General features: G+C 36.7%; 1 long non-coding RNA gene across 2 annotated transcripts in view; it reads left to right on the forward strand.

The window, feature by feature from the left end:
- The window catches only part of LOC138242997 (uncharacterized), a 31,234-nt gene extending 17,094 nt beyond the window's left edge, over positions 1-14,140 (forward strand). For both annotated transcript variants that reach the window (XR_011191862.1, XR_011191863.1), the window contains 2 exons: positions 6,085-6,164; positions 12,310-14,140. This is a non-coding gene — a long non-coding RNA (uncharacterized lncRNA). The remainder of the gene's footprint in view (positions 1-6,084; positions 6,165-12,309) is intronic.
- The last annotated feature ends 8,853 nt before the right edge of the window (positions 14,141-22,993 follow it).

Below are 22,993 nucleotides of genomic sequence, written 5' to 3' on the forward strand. Positions count from 1 at the left end.
ATGGACACTACAGTATATTGACATTTTTTATATTGCTAAATATCACATGTTCGTACCGTATGTACACAGTGGTACCACAGGTTGTAGGGCGTAAATCCACATGAGCCCGAAAGCCCTACATTAACGTTGTGCATTCGCCTGGCGCTGCGCGGTTTACATCTCTCTCTGCAGGAGTGCTGGCTGTGCCGAATTAAACCGGTTTCACTGTTTTTTTCAAAGTAGGATAGGACGAGTCTTCCAGCAAAAGACACTCCACCTTCCCACACGGACACATGTTTTCTTAGTAAAACAGGTTCACAGTGCGAAGCTGTGTCAGTCTTCTGTGTAAAGAAAATCGGTTTGAACACCATGGGGGCTGTTTTTAATAAGCTGCTGAGTAAAGAATAGGAATTTTCCTGCTGTCAGCAGTATTGTGTATATAGTTTTTTGTACAGGCTGTGAAAAGTTTCACAAAAAGAGGTCTTTAAAATTAGGCTGGTCAAATGATTATTTTAATTCTTAAAAAATAAATCAAAAACAAGATATAATGTTGTGTTCCTACTTAGACATTGCACGACTTTAAAAGCTTAAAAAACAGGTTTCGATAGTTATTAACCACTTTTAAAAAATGGGTGATTTTTCTTCCTCATGATCAGCTTAGAATCTCTTTTTATGCTGTAAGGTTTTTACTACTTAATTAAACGTTTAAAATACACGAATTTCATAAACACAACACACGTTTCGATTAAAAAAAATAATATTCTGTTATCTTCGTGGTATGTAGAACAGATCAGCAGGTTTTTTTTCCCGTATCAGAGGCTCTGAAAACAGTGTGCTGCCCACTGCACTGTGTCAGAGGGAGAGGTAGCATTGGAAAGGAGAAAGTGCAGAGCTCAATAATGCACAATGGCTGTGAAGCACCAATTGCGTTCATAACTTAGTGTTTAAAATTAAACAACGTCAATAATTTTCTTTGACTTCTAAGTCCCTTTATTATCATCAAGCACAGGTTTCTTTTTTGATGCCATCGTTAGACAAAGCAGGAACTTATTGTACTTTCTAATGACATTACATGTGGAAAGATTACAGATTACAGATTTTAATCGTCTTTAATTTTGTTATACATTTTAGAAAAGTTTCATCTACGTATACACCACAAAACTATTTTCGATTGTATTTCTGAATGCTATGTATAAAAAAACTTTTGAATGGCTGCATCTGTATTACAGACATTTACAACAAAGACATATCATAAAACATTTACATATATTGTTAAGTTATTACTTTAAATATATACTTTAAATTACTGTAAATATATTACTTTATTTTATATAACACCTTTACAACTGGCATCTCAAAGTAATACAGGATTCTGGCTATCAAATTCTGAACATATTGGAGATTGCTAAGTGTGGAGTTAAATAACCTAGTGAACAGGATGTGCATCTATTAATTGTATTGAAAAAAGCCTTTCTTGATTTCTCTAGTTCCTAGTTTCTCTATGTTCCCTTTAAAATAAACGATTATCCCACAATGCTGTGTACTACATGGCCGGTAGGGAAACTAAAGGGAAATTTTAGTAGCTGAGCATAAAAAGAAGAGAAGCATAAAGCGTGTGATGGTCATAAACTATATTAATTTAGGAACTGCATCAGAGATATTTTTTTAACTGCACTACATTGGGGAGAATCAGTATAGCTTACATTTATATAGAATGTATAGAAATACATTTTTCCTGCATCAAAGTTTAACTTGTTCAGAGTGCCCTACATTACAGCCCCAGTGCTGCAAGGTAGCAATGCTAACCACTTCACCACCGTTAAAAATGGATGGATATCTTAGTTATCTTTCTAATTCACAGGTTTGCATGCATAATTTAATTTTGAGAGCCACTGAGACATCTGGTACTACTGTTGTATTTATGTATTTATAAAAAAACATACAAAAAGCACACTAACAACTGTGCCATCCTATTCCTTAGTTAATACATTTTATTTTTATAAACAGTTAACATTTTTAGCAAAATATTTTGAATTATATTTACCCTATTTTTTCTTTAATTTTGTATTTAACTTATTTTATGATAGAAAGATTTAATGTACATTTGAACAATAAAAATATGGTATTACAAGATGTGGGGAAAAGTGCAACAATTTATTACAGTGCTAAATTTAATATTATTGATTACTAATAGTTTATGCTAACACCTAACTTTCTTAAGTAGATGTATTAAAAACAGGTGGGTAGCTGCATCAGCATGCATAGGCTGCAAAGGAACAAGTAATAGGTTTATTCCATGCTGAAAAAAAGAAGAAAGAGAACACAACGTTTCGGCCGTGGAGCCTTCTTCAGGTCTTGACACCTGAAGAAGGCTCCACGGCCGAAACGTTGTGTTCTCTTTCTTCTTTTTTTCAGCATGGAATAAACCTATTACTTGTATTAAAAACAGGTTTGCCCAGCCTAAGAGGGGGGGTCAGCTGACACTCCTTCATACACTCAAGTGAAAAATTAATAATGCCAATATAAACGTCAAATTCTCTCTCGCTTTGGCGATTTTGAAAAAAGTATTGAAACAAGAGAGTGAGTGTTTTTTTTAATTCCTGGTGGAATCGGGCTTCCATTAGAATCAAGTAATAGGTTTATTCCATGCTGAAAAAAGAAGAAAGGTACACATTCCATAAGAATCAGCACCCTTATATAGCGCCTTTATATAGCGCCTTTAAAGGTGGCTTCTCCTTGCACTTTGACAGATCGTCTGTAAATTAATTTTTGATTTAAAGTTTGACAGTAAATGTTTATATTGTAACGCATACAGCCTCCATTTCTTTATAACATTTTTAAAAATCGTTTGCGCAGTCTAAGGGGGGGGTCTGCTCTCATTGACAGCTGACACTCCTCCATACACTTAAGTGAAAAATTAATAATCCCAATGTAAACATCGTATTTACAATTTGTTGATAATAAAAATGTTAAGTTCTCTAAAGCTTTCTCAGTCACGTACGATAGTTTACCCATGGAGCTGTGTAAGCATGCGAAGGCAGCAAAATATCAGCTAAATTTGAAGTTGTGACACCGAAAATATTATTAATAACCTTTTAAATCTGAAGGGAGATCTAAACGGATCCCCACACGATCAGAGGGCCAGACGGTGATTACTCATTGTTATTAAAAAAATGACTTAGATTCGAACATGTTGTGATATTTAGAAATATAAAAAAGTCAATTAATTGTCCATAATATTGCTATTTTATTTTTTCAAAGAAATGTTTGTTAAAAGAAAATGCATAGCACTAGCTGGATTTGAACAGCCAACCTCTCACTTAGAAGTCAGGCACTTAGACCATCACACCACTCACATGATGAGTGGAAAATTAAATATTTTCGTTTTCAAAGAATGTGGACCAGGGTAATACTTTGAGTTTACAGCTTGTCCAAGGTCATTCGTTATGAATACTATTAGTAATATCTTTGGTAAAGACTTTGATGGCGACAGCTCAAACGCTGTACATGAGAGGTTGAGCTTTATTAGCTCCACCTTGCGGAAATTCCAGATACTATTATTTTACTTGCGGTACCATGTGGTATTATGCAAGAATATACGGTATTAATACAGTATTATACGGTAACTTGAGTTATACCGCGACAAGCGTTATAACGCAGTATCGCCCGGTTGTTTTGATTGGCTGCTTCTGTAACTCCACCTGGCGGTTTTATAAGGTGATTCCGGATACTTTTAACATAATCTAATTTCCAAGAGGTAAAATGCGGTATGACCTGAAATGAATTGTTATGACGCATGTTTGATGCAACATGCCCACCGCGTTGTACCGCAGTGTACCCCGCTTATTTTGAATGGCTGCATCTGTAGGACAAAATATTTAATCTCTGCATCAAAGCATGAAAAATGATGTTGGAAGCCTTTATCATTGGATAAATTGAAAGCACAGGTCAGTTGAATTTACAGATTATTTTAAGAGCTCATCTCACATTGATTGAAACACTTGTGTGTGTGTTTTTTTTAAGTATGAATACTTATTCAATCAGTTATTTTCTGGTTTATATCCATAATTCATTTGGCAGGATCTGTAGAATTGGCTACACTTTGATATTATAAAGTATTTTGTGCAGATCAATGGCATAAAATCCCAATTAAATACTCAATTATTCCATATAGTAACCCAATAATAGATAAATATATCCAACGGGAGTGAATGCTTTTGATAGATAATGTATTAATTATATAAATAATGAGAAAGCAGCAGAGTGAATTCTGAGGTTTACAGAAATATTTGGGCCATTATTTTGAAGAAATGACTTCCATCATCACCATCAGAATGACAGTGACCCGAAACACACCATCCCAGCAAACCTCGAGTTATCTCAGCCAGTCCAAGTCAAATCCAATTGAGCAGCATTTAATATAATGGGGGGGGGGGGATAGAAAGAATGGACAAAACTATCCTGTTTTGCTCATTAAAACATCTTATTAAAGCATCTCAAGTGATTACGTTTTTAACTTAAAGTGGATGTGTCTCGGTACTTATGTTGACTTGAAATCAATGGAACATAAAGTAAGTTGTTGTTATAATCTGATCAAACGTATGCATAATTTACCCAGAAATAACATATGGACGATTTACCAGGAATAAAATAACTCCCCAGAGTTATGCAAGATTTACATAAATCCAATATTATGTAAAATCCTGACCTGGGCGAAATAAAGACTTATTAAATATGAATTTTCTTTTAGCTTTATTTACACATTTTAACAGACAGCCTCCAAGTAAAAACCAAATGCTCCTACCTTCTGAAAGTACAAACTGAAAACCTTGAAAAATGGGCTGAATTATTCTAATTATTTCCATAATCTTAGATGTAGAAGTCAGACATGTTGGTCTGTAATCACACTTGGGTCAGTTTCCTCACTCTTCTTGTGGCTGGGCTCTATACTGGCAGTGAGCCTGACTGGAGCAGCTGTTGGCTCATCAGAACCCCTTCACTGCAGAATGTTATTGTGCTCTTCTGCCATGCCTTCCTGATTTTCTTGTTGAATAACCTCATGCCTTATAGGAGAGTCAGGGCAAGCTATAGGATCACCTTGTATTCTGCATTTTACTGAATACTCTGGTGAGATTCTGCCTTGTTAGAGTATTCATTAATTTTAATTGATTAAAAAAACAATATAATCATTTCGTACAGTTAGTAATTTTTAAGTTAAAATAAAGTTTCCTTAACTCAGTATATCTTGTGGAGAAGGGGACACAGAATCTCAGTCTGGTTACCAAAAAAAAAATTGTTCAAATATTTAGTTGTAAGTTTACAGTTTTCTTTCCTACTGATGGCAGAGCTGAAATCCGATGGAAGTAGATCCCAGACACAGTCCAATGTTTTAAGCAAGCCTTCCTTCAAGCCAATTGAAAAGCAGTTCAAAAGGCTTACACATTAAGCACTAATACCTTCAACACTGTGCTATGGTTTACCTGTTCTAGAGAATTACCTTTATCAGTTCATGTGATATGAATGTCATGAATGTGAACTCAACAATCTCTCCTTTCTGGTGTGAGATAATAGCAATTTATTTAGGTTCTAGGACTCACAGAATACAAAGAGATTTCACTTCTGACAGCTTAGTCTTTCCTGTTGTACATGCAAAGATGTTCTTTCTATCCAAGATCCAAAACTGTATGAGATGTATCCGATTTGTTTGACTTTTAGTGCTGTCCTAAAATTATACAATCATTATTTTCATTTGAACTAACCTTTCATTTTTTTAATAATCCTGTCCTGTTGTATATTGAATCGACAAAACACTGTGATTAATGAATACAAAGTTTTGCTATATTTTACTGGTGCTTGTACTGTATTACAGGGGTTGTCATGCATTAAGATTCCAAAACAAAAATAATTTAAAATTTCTGAAATTCTCACTGAACTTAATGAACATAAAAGGTATCAGTCATTCACTTGAGAACTACACATGTGTTTATAAAGACACATTTTCTAAAGATTGTGTACATCTTTAAACATTGATATTCACAGGCTAAGTTTTTTTTTTTAACGTGCTTTATGCTGTTGGAGTAAAGCACTTAAAATGTTTTCATTTAGGGTCTGATGATATAAGCAAGACTGTGTTTTCTGAACTTGGCACCCTTCACCTGGACCCTTTGCTTAAAGACTCCTTGAAGGTAATTGTCATTAAATTAAAAACTTCTTATTGAATTGTTTGGTCCACCGGTTTACTGAAAGACCTGTTACAGAATAGTGGTACTATTGATACAGATGCAGCCATTCAAAATGCGCGGTACAAACCCGCGGTATGGTAATCTACCCACAAGCCACCGCAGGGCACCGCGGTAAGTGATTGGCTGGCCAAAATGACCGACAGGGGCACTCGTGGTGCATTGGTTGGTAGTGAAAAGATTTATTTCATTTAATGTCTTTACTGTGCACATTTTAATCCGCTTAGTTTTGAATATTTATATGTAATTTTACCACTAAAGGGAAATTTCAAATTAGCTGAGCATAAAAAGAAGAGGAGCATAACGCATCTGAAGGTCTAAAGGTTTAATCTAAATTAAATATTAATTTAGGAACATAAACATTACTGTATGTACGTAAACTGTACTGTGTATGGCTGGTCTTGGTAGTTAAAAGAAAAAATACACACCAGTCTTCCATTTCTCCCTAAACATTTTAAGCATGAAAGTTTTATGAAACGGTACCCAAATATGTGATTGCTGTATAGGATGAATTTTAATCTTAAAAAATTATTTAACACGAAAATTAAGCTGTTTACATCTTCCGCCTGAGAACAGTCACCCGTTGCTACCCAACGCAGAAACACAGCCACTAACTAGCAAAGAGAGGACATTAGCTAGCCAATATGATAAAAAAATAAATGATTATTTTGTTTATTTCTTTTGCACATTTATTTGAACATTTCCATCGATTGTACAAGCACTTGTAAACTGTCCAATCCCTAGTTCATCAGGCATTTTCTTTTATACTGCGGGCATTCTCCCGGTCTGGTGCCGGTCTGTGTCTTCTAGGATATAATGCCAGCGAACTCTTGTTTTTATGTCCACTATAACAGACAATCTCCTTTGCTTTTAACCGAGCGTCTAACCCCTCTGATTGGAGAAAAAAGACGTGCTGGTTTGCTATACATACTGTACCAGGAAGATGATTTCTTTCTATTCGAAACGTGTATTTTAAAAGTTTAAGAAGTAAAAACCTTACAGCGTACACAGATTTCTAAACTGATCAGGATCGTTATCTTTGTCTTATCCATAATGTTCACCACTCTGTCCAGCAAATTAATAATAAACTTTATTTTATATAGCATTTTAAACGAATAAGTAATTACATTGCTTATAAACCTAATCACTTTTTCTACATAAACACAGCGTACTTGCTCTCTGAAAATGCTTTTTCTTTTTATTTAGGCTCAGATTTCAACTATAGATCGTATTATTATAAACTTTCTTGGAAAAATGTCTTTTATGTAAACCATGTTTGCTATTAATTCATTTAGGGCTAGAATATGTTCATTGTCTTCCAATCGAGTCGAGTTGACATTAAAAGCTTGCCACGCCCGGACTGTTACACCAACGCATTAGCATGTTAAAGCGATTTCATTGAGAAGCCTAGCTTTCTTAACTAGTAAGTACTGTACTTCCTTGGTTTTGGAGGGGGAGGTGTCTTTCGCTAGAAATCTCGCCCCCTTCTACTTTGAAAATACCTGTGAAACTGGTTTAATTCGTCACAGCCAGCCCTCCCGCAGAGAGAGGGGTTGTACTCGTTAATGTCTTAGCCGGAACACATCATTATATCTCATTTTGTATTTCTATAAAAAAATTGTTTGCCCAGCCTAACACTATTGTTGTTACTGTTTTTATCCTGTAAAGCGCTTTGAGGAGCACAGCTTTCTCACCACTTAGATTACTTGTTGATACACAAAGTAGAAACTTCTTGTATTTTCCGATGACATACAAGTGGAAAGATTACAGATTTTAATCGGCTTTTTTCTGAACCAGGGAAAATCTGATCATGTTTCTCTATAACAATAAAAAACTTTATTTTACATATCACCTTTAAAAGTGGCATCTCAAAGCAATACAGTAGATGTAAACCACAGATTACAGAGTAAATACCCAGACAAACGCAAACGCGTTTTTAATAAAATTATTTTATTCATTCAGCAGAGAGAGCGTAAAACCTGGGCGTAACAGCTGTTCCTATTTCTGATCACTTGCTCTCTGGATAAACGTCTCACCTGTCCTGTTCTTTGTTTTCCTAATTTGCTGATTATGCCTTCTGCGATCCACTCCTGCCCTCACACCTAAAGAAGACTATATTAAATTTCTTTGCGCGGTCCATTGTGCAATTAACCCTTGTATGTGCTGTCCTTAAGGTGATATCACATAAAGGTGATATGTAAAATAATGTTTTTTATTATTGTTATAGAGAAACATGATCAGATTTTCCCCGGTTCAGAAAAAAAGATCTAAAGTATACTAGTTTGTCACTAGTATACTTTTAATACAGTCTTTGCTGTGCTCTTGGGGATCCTTGTGATATTTCGAGCTCTGGTTGAATGATAAGTGTCGCAGTTTAAATAATTTTCGTAGTTAGAAATTATGAAACGCTCTGTTAAAAGCAAGGGAGTTTTTATGTCCGTTGCAGTAAAAGAAAATGCCTGACAAAGTAGGGCTTGGACAGATTCCAAGTGCATTTTTGCAATTTACGTTGCATTGTCCATTGTGCTGCTGTAATACAGTTTAAATAATTTAAAGTCTAAACAATATCAGCTTTATTTATGGGTTGCAATTTTAAAAAAGCCAAAAAACGCACTCAAAATGCAATTTAGAGCTTTCTGGCAAGAGGAGACACCCAAATTAATAATGTAACATGCCACTGTTTGTGCATGAACAAGGTTATACTGCTATTTCCTTAGATACGCGATTAAAAAAAAACATTTTTTAATCCCCGGCAGAACACATGCCATAAGAATCAGCGCTTTTATATATCGCCTTTAAAGGTGGCTTCTCAAAACGCCTTACAGGATAAAAACAGCAATAACAGCAACAACAACAATATTGTATTTCATTGCACTTTGAAAACCAAGTAATACCTTAACTATATGTGCAAACGTTTTATGATATGTCGCTGTTGTGAATGTCTGTGGAGTGTATCTTATTTGCCTGTCTGTCCTGGCTCTCTCGCTCGCCCTCCTCCCTCTCTCCCTCAATTCAATTCAATTCAAGGTGCTTTATTAGCATGACAGATGGATACAATCAGTGTTGGGTATTTACTTTGCTTTGAGATGCCACTTTTAAAGGTGATAAAAAAATCAAGGCTTTAATTTGCTTTAACTCCGCAAGTCTGAGTTCTCGTGTCTGTCCTATCCGAACTTGAAAGTATTACAATATGTATCTTTATAGCAGGTGGTGTACAGCTTTTTAGTATAGATTACACTTTTCTAAAATGTATTTAAAAAATAAAAACGATTACAATCTAATCTTTCCACGTTTGATCCCAAGATCCCAAGAAAAATAAATCTAAACGGGGAGAAAGCTATGCTGAAAGTTTATTAAGATACTTAGAAGACAAAGATATCAATTTATGTTGCATTTGTCTGATTGTGAATCAAAAAACACATATATTTAAACCCGCGTTTGCGATTTAAATCAAAACGCGATTTAAATCAATATAAATGTTTATATTGTAATGCCTAGGTGACTATTCATTGTTATTAAAATGACTTAAATTCGATCATGTTGTGATATTTAGAAATATACATTTGTTTGGTGCGAGTGAGGTTTTATTTAATCTCTGACGCAGGGAAACGTTTCATTTTTTCAAAGAAATGTTTGTTAAAGGAAATTCATGGCTCCCATGGGATTCAATCACAGACTGTGTGACATGGGAGTCAGGAACCTAATCCACTGCACCACCAGCAAGGTCACATGCAGAGTGCTGAAAAAGCACTACAGAAACATTATCAACAGACAATGTACAGCGTGCATTATTCTTGTGTTGCGGTACATGAATATAATTATACCGTTATTAATTTCTTTAGATACGCAATTCCATATAATATTCCCTTTTAATCAAATTCTAAAAGTATGCTTGTTGACTCCGGTATCACGTTAGTTAAAGACTTCGATGCTTAAAATGTTTAGGGAGAAATGGAATATTGGTTTGTATTTTTTCTTTAAAGTACCAAGACCAGCCATATACTGTATGTTTATGTTCCAAAATTAATATCGTTTATGGCCTTCACACGCGTTGCAGTATGCTCCTATTCTTTTTATGCTCAGCTACTAAGATTTCCCTTCAGTGGTAAAATTCCATATAAATATTAAATACTAAAACGGACACCATAAAGACGTTTACTGTAAATCTTTCTACGACAGACCAACGGACCACGAGTGTCCCTGTTGGTCAACCAATCACGTACCGTGGTACCGCGCGTCATCGTGCCTCACAATGCGCGACGCCGTAGCCAATTACCTCTGGTACGTGTCTGTACCGCGCACTTTGAATGGCTGCATCTGTATGTTTTCTTTAAAGTACCGAGACCAGCCATATACTGTATGTTTAAGTTCCAAAATTAATATCATTTATGGCCTTCACACGCATTACAGTATGCTCCTATTCTTTTTATGCTCAGGCACTAAGATTTCCCTTCAATGGTAAAATTCCATATAAATATTCAATACTTAAACGGGCACAGTAAAGACATTAAATATACATATACATACTATATACAGTACAGTTTGCATATGGTAATATGTTTATGTTCCTAAATCAATCTCTTTTATGAGCATGTGAAAGGCATGGTGAATCGATTCTCAAAAATTACTGTACTTTGCATGATTGGAAACAAATGCGTGATTGCGAAATGCTGTGGTGTTACTTTTACAATACTTTGAATTTACACTTACAGCTTGTCCAAGGTCATTCATTATTAATACTATTAGTGATATCTTCGTTAAAGACTTTGATGGCGACAACTCAAACATGAGAGGTTGAGCTTTATTAGCTCAGGAAATTCCGGATACTATTATTTTGCTTGCGGTATTATAGGAGAATTTACGGTAACTCGCGGTAAACTGCGTAAAGCGCACCACAAAATAATGCGGTATTGCCCGCGCATTTTAAATGGCTGCATCTGTATATAAATCACAACGTCTTTCACTAGTACAAACTTATGTGCAAAAATTGCTTCGGAAAATAAGATGCACAACATAAAGCATTGGAGAAATGCAAGAACACATTAAGAAACAGTCTCATGACTTGAATGATCTCCTAATTTTGCAGTGCAGTGTTTTGTCACTGTCACTTATTAAGTAGACCACAGATTTTGCTTTTAATTATCTTGCAGTCTGTGGGAGAAATTGTTTTGAAATTGGAATTTACATGAGCTAGAGTTTACAGTTTTTCAGGGTTGAACCTAATTTACTCTCCAACTTTTTTGGAAAAAAGCTAAATATTTTAGAGGCCACAGCACACCAAATTTATATATTAGTGTAATAAAAAAATGTATATGCTTTTGTATAATATGGTTTAGTCATAATAGATATAATAGGTCATGATTTTAAACATTTAACTCACAAAGTAAAACAAATATCTGAATTTCACATTAATTAATCTGTGGAAAGATGTCAATACTTTTCTGAGGATGAATTAACAGACATAAACTGTTACACTAAGGAGAAATCAGCTGAATGGATCTACTATCACTATCTTACCATCATCACGGATTCACTGAATAATACTTTAGGTTCTTTGTCATTTTTTCCAAAACTGTAATTTATGATGTGTTAAATGAACACAACAGATCTGGTAATTGCATCTTAACGTAAAACATTTGAAAACACATAAAACTAAATCAGTATAAATATTTTATTTTTTTATTATGATAGCAGTTGGTACGCTATCAAAAAACTAAATAAACTGCATTTACCTTTTTAATCACAAATTGGAAAAAAAAATTAAACCTGAAGGCACATGAAATCTGGTAGATATGTTCTGGATGTGGGTAAATAACGCAATGAGAAACCTAAATATAGTCTGATCAAGAACCATTGATCACAGGACCATTTTCAGGGTCCTGTTTTGTGTGGCGAAGTACATGAGATATCAAAATGGTACGAATAAGATACAATGTTTTATTATGTAGTAATATTCTGTAAATGTATACTAATTGTATAATATATAATATCTAAAATAATTCTGATTCTTCTAGAGGTTGTATACAACTGTGTTCCTTTATGTTTAGTACAATGCATTGTTTTTTTTTCTAATTTCTGTGTCTTTCAACAGAAATTCACATATTACACAGTCCTTCTGTACCACAAAAAGAAGATAGAAATTGACAACTTTGTGGGATCTATGAAAACCCTGGCAGAGGGCATTGAAAAAACCCACAAGGGCACTGCAGTAGGCAGCATTGTGGGAGCTGGTGTTGGAATTGCAGGATCAGCTGCTACTATTGGTGGGATACTACTTGCTCCTTTTACTGCTGGTGCCTCTTTAGCACTTACAGTTGGAGGGGTTGTTGCAGGAGTAAGCGGTGGTGCCACTGTCCTAACCTCAGATATCACTAAGTACTTTGTTACCAAGAACAAGACAGATGATGCTAAAAAAATTCAGGAAAAAGTACAGAAACACATGAGGGAGCTCCAAAACATAATTGAATATGTTGGCCAAATGATGAAAGTATTTAGAGAAGATCATGCTTCTTACATTGAAAATATGGCAAATAATATGCTGTGTCAGTGCTTCCAGGCTGTGAACTTACTTGGGCCTTTAGATGACATTATAGCTGCGGGGGCCAGCGTTGCAGGCCGCGTTGTCAGAGTGGCTGGTGGAATTCTTGCCGCAGCCACCATGATTTTTGATATAATAATCATTAAAAATAAAGCAAAGGAATTCAAAGATGGTTCTGAAATTGCTAAACAAATAAATCATTTGATAACAGACGTTGAAAAGGATCTCAATCGAATTGATGAGCACATACAAAAGTTTCAAAAACTAACTAGTACAATTTGCTGTGATAATTTTGAAGATCTTGCTTGACCTATCAAAAACAATGATTAAAAGAAATTACAAAAGGAGTAAGAGATCAACCGCACAAATTAAGAAAAAAAAACACAAATCGAAAAGTACAGGAAATAATGCAGTAGAACTTCAAAATACTGTAGTATCCACAGCATTCGTCCACCCAAATTCCATGTAGAAGTAAAACAATCTTAAAGCATATTTGGTTCACAGTAAGATTCAGTTTCTAAAAGACACTTTGTCATGAAAGATGTCAATATCCACCAATGCAAATATGTTAATCGATGCACAGCACTCATCATTTTCTATTCACTGAACCTTTATGAATACTGTAAATAAATGAGTAAGTTATTGCATTGAATGTATCAAATGCTACTAAATTGGAAAACAACACAATGCATTCAATTCAATGACTGTAAAATAAATGCAAATCATTCAAATTAATACTACAGCATTTCCAGAAATTTCAAAAGTGATAATCAGACAAGCGAAGACATCAAAAGAAGAGACACGGTGTACGATACAAATGCTACAAAAGAAAGAAATGAGACTCTGGAAACTGTGTGAATGGATAATCTATTGTGAATCATGATGACACCATGCACTGAACCTTTAAACAACACTGCACTGTAGTCAGAAGGCTGCCTACACATCTGAAAGAGGACTTGCTATTACACAAAAAATTGAAGTCATTTAAGTCTGATAAAATCTTAATACAAATTGAAATTAATATTTAATATTCTCCTCTGTAATGACATTCAGAAATACTTCAGTCATGTATTTTGGATACATACTACCTGAACACAAGTTTAAAATTGTGTATTGAATATTGTTCCATTTCTGTTTAACCTAATTCAGATGTCTGTGAATAGAACATGCTTTATTTTGTATCTTAGACAGATCGCTGTGACTGAATGTATACTGTTTTCCTCTGTAACATGTTTAATGTGTTTTTTAATAAGATATAAATGTGGGAGGTGGGAATGTAAACCAAGATACCCAGCCATGTTGTTAAAGTGGATGCATTGGCTATTTTCAGGAAACAGCTGGATGGAATCCTCAGATTATCTGTTTTTGATTATTGTTTGATGTTGTTAAATAAAGAACTATCTTTGAAATTAATAACAAAAGTATATGTGCTTTTTGCTGAATAGTTAATTCACTCGTACAACATTAAATACAGTGCTCAAGCTGATTTTGACATTTCATCAAATACAACTAGAATGGGGTTTTGTTTATTATTTTAATTATAATTTTGCCATTGAGACATATTTTAAAAAAGGCATCTTCCTCTCTTACTGTCTCTTCTTGTAAAAAAAAAACACTTTCTCCTATATAATAACTTCCATTTTGTCTCAATCTTATTCTAGTGTATTTCAAATCACCTTTTATAGATTTATAGAAATGTACTCATTTTTCATCAACAGAGGATACCCCAGCAGTGTGATTGACAGGGCCCTTGCCCGAGCCAAAAACACCCCCCGGACCATCAACCCGATCAGGAACTCCCGCCATAACAACCGCATTCCTTTGGTGCTTCCTTACCACCCTAACACACTTCCTATCCCCAGGACCATTAACCAGAACTTTTCCATCCTACAGGATGATCCCTCCACTGGGGCCCTCTTTTCTGATCGCCCTATCATCTCATATCGCCGACCACCTAATCTGCGTAACCTCCTTGTTCACAGCTCCCTTGACCGCCCTCAGCAACCATCCACACCAGGCACTTTCCCTTGCAACAGAGCTCGCTGTATCACCTGCAAGTACACAGCCACCACCACACTCATTCAAGGCCCCTCAGGACAATTCCGGATCACCCAGACAGCATCTTGTACCTCCAGCAACCTTATTTACTGTATCTCTTGCAGTAAATGCCCAGCCATCTACATTGGGGAAACAGGAAGGAGACTCGGAGACCGCTTCAGAGAACACGTCAGGGCTGTGAAGATTAAAGATCTCTCCAAGCCCATTGTTTCTCATTTCACCTCTGATGGCCACGACCACTCTAATCTCTCCGTCTGTGTTCTCAAAGACGGTTTTCCGAACTCATACATCAGAAAGACCACCGAAACTAAAATTATTCTGCAGCTAGGATCACACATTCTCCCTTCCCTTAACGACAGATTACTGTTCTTTTAAATTTTCTCCATTCATTGGAAGTTTCATTTCACACCTCTCTGCACCCATTCTGACTTCACACCTCTTGATTGGCCTCTCTTCCTGTCCCCTGCTCCCGCCTCTCACTCCTCCTCCCTCTCAACCTTTGTTCTCCCACTACTTTACCTTTGCCTACTGCCCTGTCTCTCTCACACCTGAAGAAGGCTCCACGGCCGAAACGTTGTGTTCTCTTTCTTCTTTTTTCCAGCATGGAATAAACCTATTACTTGTTCCTTTGCAGCCTACGCATGCTGACGCAGCTACCCACCTGAACTATTATAACATATTCAATGTTAAATTATATTAATAATGGAATAAAAATGTGAATAAGGAAACGTGAATACTGTCAACTGTTCAACCAGTTTAATTCAAAACATTTTATTCAGTGGGGCAATTTAACAGACGCCTCAAGTCTTAACACGAAATCATATAGATTGTAATTAAAATCGAGAATAACAAAGCGGTACCTGGTTGCATTTTTAGAAACCTTAGTTTGAATAAACCGGATCCCAGGTGCAAGTGACTTCATAACGTGAGAAGGCATTATGCTATATTTTTTATGCATCAGTTGAAGCCTTCTGAAGTCTCTAAAAAACATAAAAATGTAACATAATATCGTGTGGCATGATGGGCAACTGATTCTTTTAATTTTAAAGAAAATCAAAAATAAGAAAAAACGTGTCTGCCTAAAACAGACACTGCATGATTTTAAAATCTAAATAGCTAAAAACACTTAATCCAAAAATGGGTGATTTTCCTTGTGATCAGATTAGAATCTTTGTGTAAGATGCAATTTTTTAAATTTTTGAATTAAACATTTTAAACACATTTCATACAGATACAGTACAATCACATTCTCATTTCTTCCCATGGTATGAAGCAACTTAGCAGGTAAGGAACAAGTAATAGGTTTATTCCATGCTGAAAAAAAGAAGAAAGAGAACACAACGTTTCGGCCGTGGAGCCTTCTTCAGGTGTGAGAGAGACAGGGCAGTAGGCAAAGGTAAAGTAGCGGGAGAACAAAGGTTGGGAGAGAGGAGGAGTGAGAGGCGGGAGCAGGGGACAGAAAGAGAGGCCAATCAAGAGGTGTGAAGTCAGAATGGGTGCAGAGAGGTGTGAAATGAAACTTCCAATGAATGGAGAAAATTTAAAAGAACAGTAATCTGTCGTTAAGGGAAGGGAGAATGTGTGATCCTAACTGCAGAATAATTTTAGTTTCGGTGGTCTTTCTGATGTATGAGTTCGGAAAACCGTCTTTGAGAACACAGACGGAGAGATTAGTGTGGTCGTGGCCGTCAGAGGTGAAATGAGAAACAATGGGCTTGGAGAGATCTTTAATCTTCACAGCCCTGACGTGTTCTCTGAAGCGGTTCAGAGATCATTTCACACCTCTCTGCACCCATTCTGACTTCACACCTCTTGATTGGCCTCTCTTTCTGTCCCCTGCTCCCGCCTCTCACTCCTCCTCTCTCCCAACCTTTGTTCTCCCGCTACTTTACCTTTGCCTACTGCCCTGTCTCTCTCACACCTGAAGAAGGCTCCACGGCCGAAACGTTGTGTTCTCTTTCTTCTTTTTTTCAGCATGGAATAAACCTATTACTTGTTCCTTTGCAGCCTACGCATGCTGACGCAGCTACCCACCTAACTTAGCAGGTAGCTGAGAAAATAGTGCACCCACTGAGCTCAGTCAGAGCAGAGGTGGTGCTGTAAGAAGACTGTTCTGCAGCTTGCAGTGTTTATGGCACTGAGTGTGTCTGCCTTTAAAACATAGAAAAGGAATGTCAATCATTTAGTTTAACTTGAAATCTTTTAATTGTCATTAAACAGCTTTCTTACCAGTTAGTTTTATATTTGAAACCATCGTTAAACAAAACATTGTTGTACTTTCTAATGACATTACACATGGAAAGATGATACAGTTTAATCATTTTTATTTTTTTAAATACATTTTAGAAGAGTTTAATCTATACGAATATCACAGACTATTTTGGATTGTATTTCTGAATGTTAAGTCACAGTTCAATATTTTATATACATCTAAAAGTCAGGCATCAGGTGCATAACTATTAGTAATCAATAATTAGTATTAAAATTCTCACTGTGACAAATTGTTACACTTCCGCATCTTGTAAAAACATTAATTTGCAAAACTGTGTTCAAATATACATTAAATCCGACTATAAAAATAAGTAAACTATATTAACTTATAAAATAAAAAAGAAGGTAAAATATAATATAAAATTAAACCAGGGTTAATTTTTTTCTGTCTCTTGCTACTCTCTCTCACCCACTATGATTCAGACACAGAATGGTTAAAAATGGGAACAGGTCAGGCAGGCAGAGGGAAGGGGGAGGGGGGAGAAGGGAGGCGTCTTCCCACCTTTATGACTAAACTGCCAAAGAGAAAAGGCTTGAGAGACATACAGAGCCGAAAAAGTTTGGTGCCGTGTTCTTTGCTTTGGAAGAATTTTCACCTTGAATATTTGCCCACCAGCTGACACACCAGCTGACACACAGAACCAAACTGAATACAAAATGTACTTGCAAGAATAACGATTACAAACATTAAAAAAACATTGCTTTACACTGTTATACTGTACAGTGTAATAAAACAGTTTATGGTCACTACACTGTGAGTAATGCTGTTCACTAAACCTCTTTCCCACAATTTCACAGGGCAAGGTCACATAGCTCATTCAAAACTGGATATAATTTTGTCTTGCAAAAATTGTGATATTTGTCAACATATTTACTAAAACTCTCCATCACAGCAATCTCACTGTGTTAGTCTCACTGTACGCCCCAGTGCTCACTCAATGTTCACACTCCCAGTAAAATAAAAAAAACGTTTTCCACATTATCACCTCGCACCAGGGGGGAAGGAAAAGTGCCCGCTGTCATTTTTTTTCACTGACAGACGAAGTTGATTAAAAATCATTCAAAAGGGAGTGGTGTGTTAACACAAACTCTGCTTAACAGAGCCGCTTGTAAGAGAAAGGTGACTTTCTTCTAAACTAAATAAAGCTACAGTACAGACAGATTTTAAATTCTTCAAGCAAAATTAGCTGTTCGTCAAAATCTGCTATTTTGCAAGCAGTACACGACTTCTCAAAAGGTACCTTTTGTCTCTCGTGCAAACTCAACACAGATATATTTTTTATAATTCTAAAATTTGAATGGTATGCCTCAGGGACTCATTTTAGTATTGTAGCAAATACGGTTTGCGCAGGAAAAACAAAATACCTTCCCCCCCTCCCAGATGGATCTCGCCTCCTGCTGTTCCAAAGCTGTATGGTTTCAAAGTATGTGTGAAATATCTCGTCTTACTCCAGTTATTAATCCGATCTATTTTTACTAATCCGGCTATGGAAAAAATATGGCCAAAAGGATCGCTGCAAAGGTTAAATTCCAAGCTGAAAAGACAAGACTCAACATGTCGTCTCTAACTCTTCAGTTTACAGTTCATCGATGGTCGTTCATTATTAATATTGTAACAAACGACAGGCATACAAATGGTACAAGCCGGTTGTAGCCACTAGTACTGAAGGATGTTTTCTGTAGCTCAGCTGAAAAAACCTTCTGTTAAGCAACACAGGAGACCTGGGTTTGAGCCCATGTGTTGAAGGGTGAACTGGGGCAGGAGCACTGAAGGCACAAGCCCAAGAATCTGAATTTGTTATAATGTTATTAATAATATATTCTGTATTGCATTTAAATTGGAATGTTTTTAGAAATATATATAACCTTTGTCCCTCCTTTAACTTAAAGAATTGCATGAAGAAATCCTAAATCACAAAACCATAACTTTTAATAATTAATCCAGATACACACACTCACACCAACATCATGCTATAATAGTGGACTATTTTTATATATTCGGCTATGTAAGAAACAAAGTAATTCTCTGATCGCGCTTTGAACCGTCTGGGTGCAGCTCACTACATTACCAACTACAAGGACAATATAATTTTTTTTTTAAAAGAAACGAATGTCAAACTGTTTCCTAAATGTCCACTTGTAATACTTTAGCTGCTTAGTTATACTATTCCATATTAATATAACAATCAAGTAATCAAGTGATGTTAAATCACTACAACATTTATCTTTTTACAATAACAAAAACTGGTGTTCTTACTACGTATTCTTAGAAAAGGATAAAACGTTATAGCTTTTTATGAAGTACAAAATATAAGATTAATAATGTTAGAACAAACACATTAAAACCAGAACCCATGTAAGTTACCAAGTTAAAGACTTTGATGCTGATACGTCCCAGTGTGTTTTTGTTATGTTCCACACTGCTGACCTTTGATTGTTCTCCCTCCCGCATTGGCCCACCATTACACCACTGTTTCAGTATGATGTCATCATCAATCAGCTTCTCAGCCAATCAGAGTGCATCTTATTCAGTATAAAACATGGTGGCTTTCAGAAGGAAGAGGCCTTTCGTTTGACTTCAATTCCGCTTGGCTTTGGTTATCGCTTCACTTTTGATTTTGCTTTGGCTTTGTTGGTTTCTGTTTGTTTCTTTGTACTTTTGTTTGTTTGTGTGTATATCCTTGTTTTGCCATTACCTTGCCCTAAGGTGTTATATGTTCACCTTTTGTGTTCCTTTGTACCCTGTTCCTGTTGATTACTCTCGTTTTCCCTTATTTGTATTCCTAGTTCACTCATGTTTTTGTGTGAGCTTTTGTGTATAAGGTTAGTTTAGGTTGTTGAGTACATTCTACAAACTTAGTTGATTTTGTATTAGTAACACTAGTTTAGTGCGGGTGAGTTCTGTTTGTCTTGTATGGTTTTGGGCAGACAGTGGAGGTTAACTAGGGTGTTGAAGACGCCGAAGACCGTGTGTTTTGGGTTTTCTTTTGTAGTCAGGTTAGCTTTCCCTCACTTTCCTAGCCAGCTCCATTTTGTTTGTTATTTTCTCTTCTTTGGCACCACTCTAGTTCCTGACCCCTATGTGTTATTGTCTTATTTCATACCAGTCACTTATTCAACTTAAAATCATCACTTTTTTACCGACCCTTAATATCACGCTTCCTAGTCCCTCACCAGAACCGACCTGCTTCCAAAAATTATCCTAAATGTTACACCCCTTTACCCCTAGACATTTGAGGTTGTAACAGATGCATAAAATATTCATGCATAATTAAAATATTTCTGATGAAGGAGGAGGGTTGTGTACTTTTGTCCTACTTAGCAATCTTGCTTTAATAAAATATTCAGACTTTTAAATGTATAATGATTAACATGCTGTAATACACAGTTTAAAATTATTAAAACTCTAAAGAGTATACAACTCATTAATTGGAAAAAGATTTTCCCTAAGCACTAACTGGGATTCGAAAGAGGGTGTTTTCTTGCAACAGACCAAATGCTATACATGAGAAGTTAATAGTGCCTCAGCCTCTTACCTCAGCCCCAACCTGCAGGTGTCCTACTAAATATTTTGTCACTCCTATCTCCTGCCATCCAATATAGCTCAGTGGCCGCTCCAACTGTTCAATCCCTACCTTCTACTTCATCTATCCCATCATTCCCTCCCGCACCACCTGCTGGTCATGCTCCTGCTTCCATCTCTCTTGCCTCATTCCCCCTTAACAGAGATTTTTTTTTTCTCCGAACAGCTTTTCCTCTTTCACCTCCTCCTAACACACTGGTGTTTCGTCCTCCTTCCATTCCTCTCTTACTCCAGCAGCAAATTTTAAAAGAAATTTGGGAACCAGATGCATACTTGAAACCTTGTACAATACCTCGTTATTCAGAACTCTCATTCTTCTCAATCATCCTTTCCATCACTATCTCCAGCTGGCACTGGGCCATCCTGTCCTGTCAGGGATTGCTCCTCACACTCTCGGCTCTTACTGGACTGCCTGGAAAAGTTTCCAATCCTTCCACCTCTAAACAAACAAAGTTTCTATCTTTCGATATTCTCACACTTTTATCTGCCATTATAGAAACTTGCTCAAAATGCAGGTATCCACTACTAAGGCATACCTCCATCCAGTTCTTCCACAAACTCCTTTTTGGCATGACTTGTCCATCTCTTATTCACCCTCAAATCACTCTCTTTCTAAAATGCTTCCAACGATCCGAGAAACCCCTTCCAAATCAATGCACACCATTTACCTAAGACATCCTGGCATCCTGCATTTATGTTCTCAGATCTGATTATCGCACACCCTGGGTTGACAGCACACTCGAATCTTTACTTATGCTAGCATTCTTCGGCTTCCTGAGATGCTCTGAATTTACTGCTACTTCTGCATCCTTTGATCCTTCTTCCAAGCCTTGTTTATCCAAGATCAATAACTTATCTCCCAATACGTTAACCTTCTATCTCAAGAAAAGCAAAACTGATCAGTTAGGGTCTAGCACCCTTACATATTATTTCAAAATCCATTCTTACATCAGCCCATATGAGTCTCTATCCCATTATGTGCAACTTCACACCAGAGCTTTGCCTACTGATCCTCTGTTTGTGAATGAGAAGGGACCCGTGGCTGGTTTCTCCATCACAATGTACACCTGCTGGATTTCCTGATTAATTCTCTGGCTTTAGGGCCTCTTCCTCAGCTGCTTGACAAGGCATCCCAGAGTATCTTATCAAACAACTCGGCCGCTGGTCCTCAGAAGGTTATCATGCATATATTAAAACCAATCCTGATATCCTCAAACAAGCATTTTCTCTCCTCAGATGAACTTAGGTCAATGTCCATTGTTTTTTTCTGCACTGCTGGTTGGGGTCCTACTTGGTTCATTTATGGGAGGTTGGCCCTCAGCTAAGAGTCTTCACATCTCAATAAACAATTCTACTTTCTCTCAATCTTTGGCTGCTGTCATTCCTTGTGAATTGTTTTAGGGATCTCACCCAGCCATTTGTTTAGTCCAGATGCCTCCTGTGAGCTGTCTTTTTTATTGTCTCACCCAGGTCTTCTCTCCAAGACAAGAGGTGTCGGGTCTGTGCTGACTGGAGGTTGGTATTGACTGGCCAGTGTCTCTATGAGTCTCTATGAGTGTGGGCACACTAAGGGTTCCAAGCCACCTTAACATTGCTACTGTAGATGCTGTAATCAGCTACAAAAGCTAAATTTTACTGCATTTAGTGGTCACCATCTCTTATATGCTGGCCGGACAAGAGACCTCCTACTGACACAGACACAGACAGAGCAGTCCAAGACACTCCAGGTTGGATTGAACTGTCATCTTTGGAAGATGTGGTAACAGGAAACAAAACAGATCATAGAACACATTGAGGGACTGTTTGTACTGCTTAGCTGTTGACACTGACTGACTCTCCCAGATATCGAGAAGAGAGCACTGGCTTCTGTCTAGAAAGCAGATCAATTCATTTTAACTAGTCAGTCAGATCTAATGAGCTTTACTGCCCTTAACAAAATTGGACACTTTTCATCTCACTTCCTCCAGCTCCCCCCTGGAGCAATAACCCATATTAGTGTTCATGACCTTCAGGCCCCTCTGGTTCCCAGTAGAACCAGGAGATGGGGGGATTGTGTTTCTGTACATTGTCTGCTGTTGTAAAACAAGTTATCGCTTGGGTTTAAAGACCCTCCCTCAAATCTGGTGTGGCTCCTATATTTACCCCTTATTCTCAGGACTGACCCTGTAGCTCAGCTGGGTTCTTAAAAGCTCAATCAACAGTCTTCTAGATCAGCTAAACTGCAGGAGGCTGGATTTCACACTGGGGTATAACAGACCCTGGTGTGAGAGTGAAACGAGGGAGGGGAAGGGATGTGCTCCTGCAGAGCTCTAGCCCTCCTGACCT

The sequence above is a fragment of the Lepisosteus oculatus genome, chromosome 14 (assembly GCF_040954835.1).
Source record: "Lepisosteus oculatus isolate fLepOcu1 chromosome 14, fLepOcu1.hap2, whole genome shotgun sequence".
NCBI lineage: Eukaryota > Metazoa > Chordata > Actinopteri > Semionotiformes > Lepisosteidae > Lepisosteus > Lepisosteus oculatus.